Raw genomic sequence first — 10490 nt, 5'->3', positions numbered from 1 at the left:
CCCTAAGGACCATCTATTATCTTGCTTTTATTTTATGTGACCTGGCCATGCCCATTTCCTCGTGAGTTATACAGGAATGCTATTAATGCATTTGTTCCCTTACCCATTTGACACTTCCTGTTTTAGCTTTGCGCCTACCAAGTTATATTGAAATCTTTTTGTTTTGTAAGCCTTCCCATTTCTGTCCCACAGGTGAATACTGAAAAGGGACAGCTATTATATACTTTCCTCTTGACAGATACTCATAGCCTACAGTTCATGATCTGATAATACTTGCCAAATGTGCCTCAACATAACCTTATTTTTCTACTTATCCCTTTCGTGGTGCAGATCAGTTACCATCGCATGTCCTACTGTATAGATCAGTATTCTACAGTCATATGTGGTGCAAGTGAAGGCTTGGTGTTACATTAATATAAGAAAGTAGCAAATCACAATTTCAGGGTCATGCACAACACACACATCACTGTTACAGCAAATTACTATTGACGAATCTCTCCTCGGCCAGTATTGGGGCAGACAGGTTAACTATCTCTGCTATTATGACAAATATTTCATCGAGTATGCCTACCATTTTCCATGGGACAGGACCTTTCAGCCCTTTAAAAACTTTCATCCTTTGAATAGCCCGTTCAACAAGCACGCGTGCTCTAGCAATATTGATTGTTTTCTCAGCATCGTCTGCTGAGAACTGTGATTGGTGGCATAAAAAAACAGGCTGCACAACCCCCAGTCCTAGCCGCTCACATATGTCATCTACATTGAAACCATTGTTAATCTTGACATCATCCTCAAAGCTTTTTAGTTTCGTTAGCACGTCAGACTTCCGCACACATGCTTTATCCGAGGCCCTGCCGTCAATGCCATCGCTGAAAAACGTTATCATGCCACCTGGCGAAATATTTATGTGCCTGTTTGCCATGTGGTATCCTTTATAGTGGGAATATGTCAAAATCCTACACGAAGAGCAGTGGGACTTTTTAATTTTAATTTCTTTGCAATCTAGCACCACACGCACTTCTTTGTAAGCCTCAAAACAAAATGGCAAGTTCTTTCAAATCTCATTCTTTGTGGGCCATAGTATTGCCGCCTCACGTATAGCTGCAAGGCTGCACACAGTAAAATAAAAAAGTCTGTGGACAGTTTTCTTGCTCAAACAATGTGGCAAGACATACGCGAATGACAGGCTGGTCTTTAAGAGAAAAAAGACGAGGACAACCCTTTCAAACACAGTCATCTCGCTAACTGTGGTGTCTACAAGAGCTACCTCGTTTGATATGGAGAGAAGGCTGCTCATTGGTGCTACACCTGTAAATGCATGTACAGCAGAATCTGCAACTAGCAGTTCTACAAGCTTAGTCTGTTTAGCGAAAGAATCGGTGTTAACCTGTACATTTTTGTCATTTTGGGCATTTCACACTGAGTACTAGGAGAGCATCAATTGCATCACTCTCTGCAGGTGCTGATCTGGTTGTTACATCGTCAAAAAAGCCTCCGCCTGATGGCATCTGCTGTGTGTCCTCAGGTATCTGTGTGAGAAAAAGGACTAATGAGACCCTGAAATGAATGTATCACATATGCTGCTCAAGATGTACTTGAGCGGGATTACATAGCCTCATGCTCATAGTAATTATTGAGCAATACTAAAAAGAGGTGGCATTTTCTCGATCCATTTTCATGCAAATTACAACAGAAAGCTTACCTGCACATTCTCTTCTTGACTGCTTTCCCCTGCTTTTGGCTTGAACGGTGAAGAATTAAGCTTCGTAATGCTTGCGTCTTTAGGGAAACCTCTAATAGTACAAATATACAGGTTTCTTGTGAACCAGGAATTCTGCTTATTGCAATATCAAACGCAATGACAGCTATCAGTATTGTAATGTTTAACAAGTGCAGTAATCTGCAGCTCATTAGGTGCTCATAATTGTTTGCTTATGTAAATAAGGCAAAACAAATGTTATCCATGAAATGGACATGCATGATTGAAATTGATAACTTACTGCGACAAACCCTGGCAGCAGCTCTTGCAAAACGGGCTGTTGATGCTTGAGATCTAGATGCATCAAGGCGGCCATGGTTCCTTCATGGCAGGCACTGTGACGGGATGGGCGTCTTCTTCAACCTCTTCCGAACAGGTGTCCATACCTTTGGGTCTGTGTTGCAAAATGCGAATTGCACATTTGTTAAAATAAATTGTCCAGTTGATACACTATCCATGCGTTAGAAGGCGTTGGAACTTGTCAAATAGTTGCACAGAATTGCTTGTGCTGAGTTACACACAACGTATAAAAATTGGTGACTACCATAAATGGCAATAAAAGAAATAGCGCGCAGGTGCCGCGAGCCGATAAAAGCTGTAATTCTCACGGAACTCGCATCAAATTCACTGCTTTGGACGCCGAAGTGATGAGTCGTTTTGTTTTTCACTGCCATGATTCTCCTGGAACAGTTCAGTAGCAGTAAACTGTGTAGTTTGAAAAAGGACAGTCACGCAGCTTCACGGTCGAAGACTAGACATTCAAGCGGTCGGCTGGCCGCTTCTAAGCATTTGGGGGAAAAAAATTACTGGTCGCTGCTTGCATTTTCGGCTGCCCTGAGTTGTGTGAGGAACTCCTCCATAGCCGAGAAAAGTGATGAAAGTGACAGGAATTGCTCTCATGGCGCAGTGTGTGGCTACAAAACTGCAAGTTCCACCTAAAAGCTAGGCGCTCTACACAGTACTCGAGCTCAAGCAATCACTTTCGAAGTCGTCATTATAGTACTACAAAGTGTCAGGCAATCACCAGCCGTAAAAAAAGAACACAATAATATACTGTGAAAGAAGGCCAGGTCCAGACGTCAAGGTCGTGAACGCAAGGCAAGGTATGCCGTGTCAGCGTTTAATCTGATGGAGAAAACCCAAGCGCGTGCCGGAGCCGGCACCGCGGGACGATGATGATGGAATGCACAAGAAGAAGAAGAAAATCATGGTATGTACAAATGAAAGAATATCCGTGGAGGGCTCACACAATCTGCCCGGGGGGTCGGAAGCGGCCAGCCTGGCCGCTCCTAACCAACCGATGTACCGCGGCGCACAAACGGCTTCAAGCGAGATACATGAACAATTTCAGTTCCATGGTGGCGTCGGTCAGCTGGGGGATCAACAAGTGTGACTTGGTAGTTTACTGGGGAAGTTTGGTTGATTACCTTGTAGGGACCAAGATAGCGGCGCTGAAATTTATCACTAAGGCCAGGGGTGCGCAGTGGTGTATAGAGCAGTACTTCGTCACCAGGACGAAAAGAGACCACGCGATGCTTTCTCACGCGAAGTTGTATCGCGCTGCAGAAGTACAGCGCCAAGACCGTGACCATTGGCATCAGTGTGCAGGATGGTAGGAGCGCTGTCGCTGAAGTGGCCAAGAACTGGATCTGATGTGAGGGCGTGCTTTAGGTCGTTGAAAGCAGTGTTGCACTGTTCAGTCGACACGAAAGGGCTGCGCGCTTTAAGTAGTTCATGAAGTGGCGCAGCAATCGTTGCAAAGTGTCCTATAAATCGCCGGAAATAGGACGCCAGGCCGAGGAAACTGCGCAATTCTGTAGTCCGTTGCGGACGACGAAAGTTCAAGACCGCGAATATTTTTTCAGGGTCTGGGCGAATGCTGTTATGGCTAACCAGATGTCCCAATATTTTAATTTCCTTCTCTGCAAAGTGGCACTTCTTGGCGTTGAGCTGAAGGCGCGCTGAAGCAAGACACGTGAGGACTTCATTCAGGCGCCTGAGATGGTCGGTAAATGTTGACGAAAAGATAGCAATGTCATCCAAGTAACATAAACAGGTTCTCCATTTCAGGCCATGATGTACAGTATCGATCATTCTTTCAAATGTTGCGGGTGCGTTACAAAGGCCGAAGGGCATCACATTAAACTCTTAAAGTCCGTCGGGAGTTGCGAAAGCGGGTTTTTCTTTGTCGTCCTCGTGCATAGGTATTTGCCAATAACCTGAGCGGAGGTCTAAGGTCGAGAAATATTCGGCACCTTGGAGAGATTCAAGGGCGTCATCAATACGCGGCATCGGGTAGACGTCTTTGCGGGTAATTTTGTTGAGTGCGCGATAATCAACACAAAATCGTACCGATCCGTCCTTTCTTTTTTTAACTAATACTACTGGGGAGGACCATGGGCTTGTTGATGGACGAATAATATCGCGACGGAGCATGTCATTGACATTTTGTTCAATTACTTTTCGTTCCGAGAGAGAAACCCGATAAGGTCGTCGGCGTACAATTGAGTTACCTTCGGTAAGGATGCGGTGATGTGCAACACTACTCCGTCCCAGTGATGGGCAAGTGGCATCAAAAATGGTTTGGTGGGCTTGAAGCACTTGCAGCAATTCTTGACGTTGGTGCGGCATGAGGTTCGGATTGATTGTCTTCGACAGCATGGAAAGAGAGACTTGCGATGAATCACGTTGCGGAGGTAGCGGGGCGGTGAGCACCATCATGGATATAGGGTGAGCATCCACTATGCATGGCAGGGAAGTTCCTTTAGTCAGCACGAGGGATTCACGGGAAGTGTTCGTGGCAGCTACTATCGCTGAGCTGCTGCGGAATCGTATAAGACTTGATGGGAAGGTGATTCCACGCGCAAGATGACGATGAGATGGTGCGATGAGTACATCCCTGTCACTGATGTGTTCAGAAACAACGGTAATAAGTTTTCGCACTGAGGAGGCAATACAGTATCAGCTGCGGCAATCAGGGAATGATGCCGCACAGAAATGTCAGATGAAAAATCACTGTCTGTCATATGGATGACACGGTCGCCACAAGAAATTAACGCTGAAGTGGTTGACAAAAAATCCCATCCAAAAATCATCAAATGCGCACACGGTGAAAGCACAGCAAACTGCACATGATGGCGTACGCCGTCTATAACAACTCGAACTGTACACTTTGATAAAGGGTGCAGAGGGACGCCATTTGCTCCACGAAGTTCAGGTCCATCATATGGTGTCGTTACTTTCCGCAAATGGTGGCACAAATCAGCATGAATAACAGAAAGTGCAGCCCCTGTGTCAATCAAAGCTTCGACCGGTAATCCTTCAGCTGAAACGGAAATCATATTATACGGGCGATGCGGAGGACTTTTTGTAAGTTCGCAAAGTGCAGTTTCACCTCCGGAAACTGCATCGCTTAGTTCTCCGAATAACGGACAGGAACAGTTGTTGCTGGTCGAAGTGGGGAAACAGAGCGGCGGTATGTGCAAGGGGACCGGTGTCGGGATACATGAGCCCCACTTGGTTCAGACGAGGATACTGGCGGTGGAGAGAATCGACGAGGTTGGCTGGGAATTGGTCGTCGCTGATAATATGCAGGTATGTCACTTTCGAAGGCGTCATAACCGCGTCGCTGGTTCTGAATGCGTCGGCTACAAAAGCGAAATATATGTCCTCGAATTCCACAATAATAGCACACTGGGCGAGAGGGACGCCAAGGTGCGTAATAGGGTGGCGTTGGTTGAGCCGTCGTCATGGCGTTAATGTGGTTGTAGGGTGGTGCTTGGGGTGGGGGAACAAAAGGAGGAGGAGATGCAGCGACGTGAGCGTAGGTCGGTGCTGGGCGAGGTGCAGGAGGATCAGGTGTGACAGGGTGGTTGATAGTGGCCAACTCATCCTTAATGATGTGGCGGAGGCCGGCGTCGTTAGAAGGAGGAGACGAATGATCGCACCCGTGCCGGCAGAAAGGGCTGAGGGCTTGGAGCTCCTCGCGGATTATCGCTCGAATCATGGCTCGTAGATCGAGGTCAGTAGATGTCGGGGCAGTAAAGCCGGGCTGCAATCGTGAGGACTGTAGGTGGTCGACGCGTTGGCAGGTCGTTATAATGGAATCAACACTTGATGGATTCTGGGCGACTAGGGTGTTATAAGCCATTGAATTGATTCCCTTCAAGACATGGTGTACACGTTCAGGCATGGTGGGACTGATACGCCGACAGAGTGCCAGCACGGCCTCTATGTATGACGCATAGGACTCATCGGGACCTTGACGGCGGGTAGCGAGCTTGTTCCTTGCAATCTCCATCCGAACAGCCGGGTCGGCGAAGTACTGTCAGAACTGCTGCTTGAAGGTGGGCCAGTTTGTGGTGTGGGGCTCGCGGTTAATAAACCAATTTCTGGCGACCTCAATAAGGTAGAAAGATACGTTCAGAAATTTCGAAGTATCATCCAACCGGTTGTAGACACTGCAGCGTTCATAAGTGTCAAGCCAGTCATCGACGTCTTCGTCGTGTTGTCGCGTTGTCGTGTGGGCACCACCAGAGGCGGCGGTGTAGCCGTGGTAGAGGGTCCGGCCGGTTCTGGTCTGCTCTCGGTTGACATGACGATGGTAGTTGTTAAACGGCAACCGGAACGTAACTCCAGCGAGAGGCAGGGCACAGGCAGCAAGGGGATCGAATTTCACCTCCACCACTTGTGAAAGGCCAGGTCCAGACGGCAAGGTCGTGAAGGCAAGGCAAGGTATGCCGTGTCACATTTAATCTGATGGAGAAAACCCAAGCGCGCGCCGGAGCCGGCGCCGCGGGACGATGATGATGGTATGTACAAGAGGAAGAAGAAAATCATGGTATGTACAAATGAGAGAATACCCGTGGAGGGCTCACAATACGTTGAAATATTAAGGAGCTAATCTGAGGCAACGGCCGGGAGAATTTCACCCTGTCGAGTCTACTGCCGCCAGAATAAGCATTGGTTATTTTACTATTTGCTTCAAGAAATGAACAGAAGTAGCTACGCGTTGTCAGTACAACGCGCACAGAGCTAAGGTGGATCGTTTCCGCATGTAAACATGCGCGCTAGTTGGAACATATTGGGTACCTATTTGCAAAAGGTGTGCACCAATCGCAAAAAAAAAAGAATCGTGCGAGCAGACACGTTCACCTTTGACTGAAGACATAAACAAATAATTTAATTAGTCTATTAACTTGTCGTCGATGAAATGTACGCTGCAGACTTTCATTTCGCGCATCACAGCCTTTCCGATCCAGACCTTTATAAGCCCTTCCTTCTTCAAACGTTCGTCGCTGGGGAATGAGTGCAGGATAATCTGATTAATGACACCTCTATTTGTGCACTGCGGCACACTAGACATTCGCTTACTTCCAGATTTTTCTCTATTGCCACAGATGCGCGAGCAGCGTCGTTAAAATGGCCGCGCCATCTACGCACGGAAAAAGACCCTGCGCGTTGCTCCCGCTGCTGAGAGCCACCACTCGATCGTTTCGTTCGTCGGCCGCACGGTAGCGGCAGCGTCTACGGAACTTGCGAATAATATTCTAAGGTGTTTGTGGAATAGCATATCGACATATCACACGCAGGTAACAGTTAAGGCACTGTTGCCATCACAATAGTTCTCAATATTGAGGCCCCGCCACTGCCGTCAGAAACTGAGTTGAATATTGACACAAAAAGGAAACCACCATTTAATCGCGACAGCGTTAAAGCCTCCGTTCCCCAAAAATACGTTGTAGGTAGCCGTTTGGAGCGAGAAACCAAAAGCATGGGAGGCTTAAATCAGAATCAGCCTGCCAGGACCCCCGCATTGACGTTACTCCTCGGCCACACTGACATGTTCATGTGGCTGGGTTAAAACGGGGCTTTATAAGTAGGCTAGTAGTCAATGCTATCGCGCAAGTGTGCCCCAAAATGTTCCACTACATATTCCTAGTATGATTCTAAAAAGTGCTTGCATCAAAATATTCAGTATAAGAGCAGCCGTCATGGGATAAAGCCTATGTTGAATGCAATAATTTAGGCACCCTGCGACTCGGGTCACTAAATGAGATCATAACTAAAATCAATACGAAAAAAGTTTTTTCATAATATATTCCTAATATATTATATAATACATAATTATACTGTTACCATGCAGCAAGCCGTTGAAAAAAGGAGAACAGAAAACAGACAGAAGATGTTCGATGACCGTGAGATGACGTTTTGTGAATAGCGGCGGGCCTAGCGCGAGCGCTCCTGCCCGCGCCACTGGCGTCTTCTTCCTCGTCCGTAACCCGGGGCCGCCGAGCGATCGTCCCGATCGTGGACAAGAAAGCTTGCGGATGTTAATGAGTCCATGGTAAGCCGATAGGCATGTCTGGATGGCTGAAGAAGAGGAAGAAGGAAGAAAGAACGGTTAGCCGAAACCACGATTCCGGTGAAGCTTAACCCAGGAAGTTTTTGGGCCACAAGTCACCAAAACCCGATGCCGGAGGCCATGGCACGCACCGCATGGCATGGGGAGAGGGAGATGTGTTCAAGTGTAGTGGCGTGTTCGATCGTGGTGTCTTTGGTCGGCACTTCTGGTCCGTCAGGTCACATATGGCCGTTCGGTTCTCTTGTTGTGTGCTGTGGTCATGTGGGTGCCATCTGACCTGTGATCACAGGCTATCAGCTTCGATCCTCTGTCACCCGCCGCGAACACCACCATCTTGTTACGGCGACGTCTTCGAAGACGCTGAGGATTGGCTGGCGACCTTCGAGCGAGTGGCTCGGTACAACGGCTGGAGTGGCGAGCGTAAGCTCAATAATGTTTACTCTTTCCTAGAAGACTGGGCCCGTACGTGGTTCGAAAACTAAGGGGGGGCCTTCACCACCTGGCAAGCGTTTTGCCAGGAACTTCTGACCACCTTCCCCAAAGCCGACCGCCGCGAGAAAGCAGAAGCTGCACTTCAGTCCAGAAACCAGTGACCAAATGAAAGTGTGCGCATGTACTGCGAAGACATGACCCGTCTTTTCCTGCGCACAAACCCCAACATACCAGAGGAGAAGAAGCTTCGTCACCTCAGGCGTTGAGTCAAGCAGGAGCTGTTTGCAAGCCTCGTTCGCAGCCAACCGCATACCGTTGCTGAATTCCTCGCAGAGACAACGACTATGGAAACGACGCTCCAACAACGGGCCCGGCAGTACAACCGAGATGTCAGCAGCCTGGCCCCAGATGTTTTTTCATCGTGCCATGGCAGGCGGTGCGGACGCCTTATGTGACCTCATTCGGTTGGTTGTTGGGGAGGAACTCCAATGTTTCCGTCTGCCTCAGATTCTACCCGTGACATCACTGACCAAAGTAGTCAGAGATGAAACACGCCAGGCTGCACATGAATCCCCGGTCACGAACGTACAGCAAGGCATCGACGAGATGCCCACACAGACGTCCGTTGCTCGCCAGGTAGCGGCCTACGATCCTGTCGCTATCATGCCTCCACGGGCCGGCGACAAACGAACCTACGCATTCGTTGCAATTCAAGCGGCTGCCTGTGGTCCTATTAACCCGACACTTGTGGTTAGCCACGTCAGTCCGTATAGCGCATCGGTTCAAGCTGTGGAGCCTGCTTCAACCCATCGGAAGTCGGACGTGTGGCGTACGCGAGACCGCAGGCCAATCTGCTACCACTGCTGGGAGGCCGGTCACCTCTACGGCGCATGCCCTTATCGCCGAGTGGGACTTGGCAGCTTCGAACCCGATGCGCCCTCTCCACGGAACGGCGAACGGCCACTCGAAATTAAAACTCATCTGTCGGCCCGTCAAAGGCACGGGAGATACAGCCGTTATGACTCAGGATCGTCATCTCCGCAGCGGTACCGTTCCCCGAGCCTTCGTCGAGACGCCAGCTATACTGAGAGGCGTTCTCCCAGTTCACGCCGGGAAAACAAATTCCAGCTATCTCCAGAGGCAAGGCCGCTGCTGTCGGAAAAACTGAAGATCCTGCGCAGCCGATGCACCGATACGCTGATTTCTTAGAGGGGCAGGGTAGCGACAGCATCCGACGCGCTACTTCTGATTTGTGCGTGACACTCGATGGAACAGACACGATCGCTTTACGTCATACTGGTGCAGACTATTCAGTTACGAGTCAAGCCCTCGCCCAGGAATTGAGCAAGGTTTTGACACCATGGTTGGGCCCTAGCATTCGCACTGCTGGAGGTCACCTCATTAGCCCGGCCGGTAGGGGAGAGCCTGAATCGGCTGCCGCGGTTTCGTCTACGTCGGGGAATTCATCGTCTTGCGAGACTGTTCGAGAGATTTTATCCTGGGGCTCGACTTTCTGCAGCCAAACGATGCTGTAATTGACCTACACGAGCCACGAGTCACATTCTCGACTAAACGGGCAGTGGCACGTTTCGACACCCGAGATCCCTGTTGGCATGCTCTGCGTATTGTGGAGGATGATATCACGGTGCCACCATGGTGCAGCATCCTGATGCGCGTGCACAATGACCTATTTCATGATTTTGAGCGCATGGCGGAAGGCCATATCGCGCTGCTACTTGAGAGGGGTTTCATTGCTGCCGAGGTCTTGTCCACCTACGGGATGGCTGCACTAGCGTTCTGCTCACCAACGTTTGCAACGAATTTCAGCACCACATCAAAGGCATGGTGATCTTCCTCCAAGACGCCGCAGAGTATCCGCATTTGTTCACAATGGAAGAAGCAGTTCAAGACGATACTGGACCGTGTCATGTTATG

The 10490-nt window shown here is 49.0% G+C and overlaps 1 pseudogene; it reads right to left on the bottom strand.

Moving 5' to 3' along the window:
• Positions 1 to 469: 469 nt before the first annotated feature.
• Positions 470 to 1396, bottom strand: LOC146175156 (uncharacterized; annotated as a pseudogene).
• Between the last annotated feature and the right edge of the window lie 9094 nt (positions 1397 to 10490).

This window comes from Amblyomma maculatum, chromosome 11, assembly GCF_055883805.1.
Source record: "Amblyomma maculatum isolate TAMU_Amacu chromosome 11, ASM5588380v1, whole genome shotgun sequence".
Lineage (NCBI taxonomy): Eukaryota > Metazoa > Arthropoda > Arachnida > Ixodida > Ixodidae > Amblyomma > Amblyomma maculatum.
The sequence above is the reverse complement of the archived record's forward strand: the minus strand, read 5'-3'. Positions and strand labels throughout refer to the sequence as shown.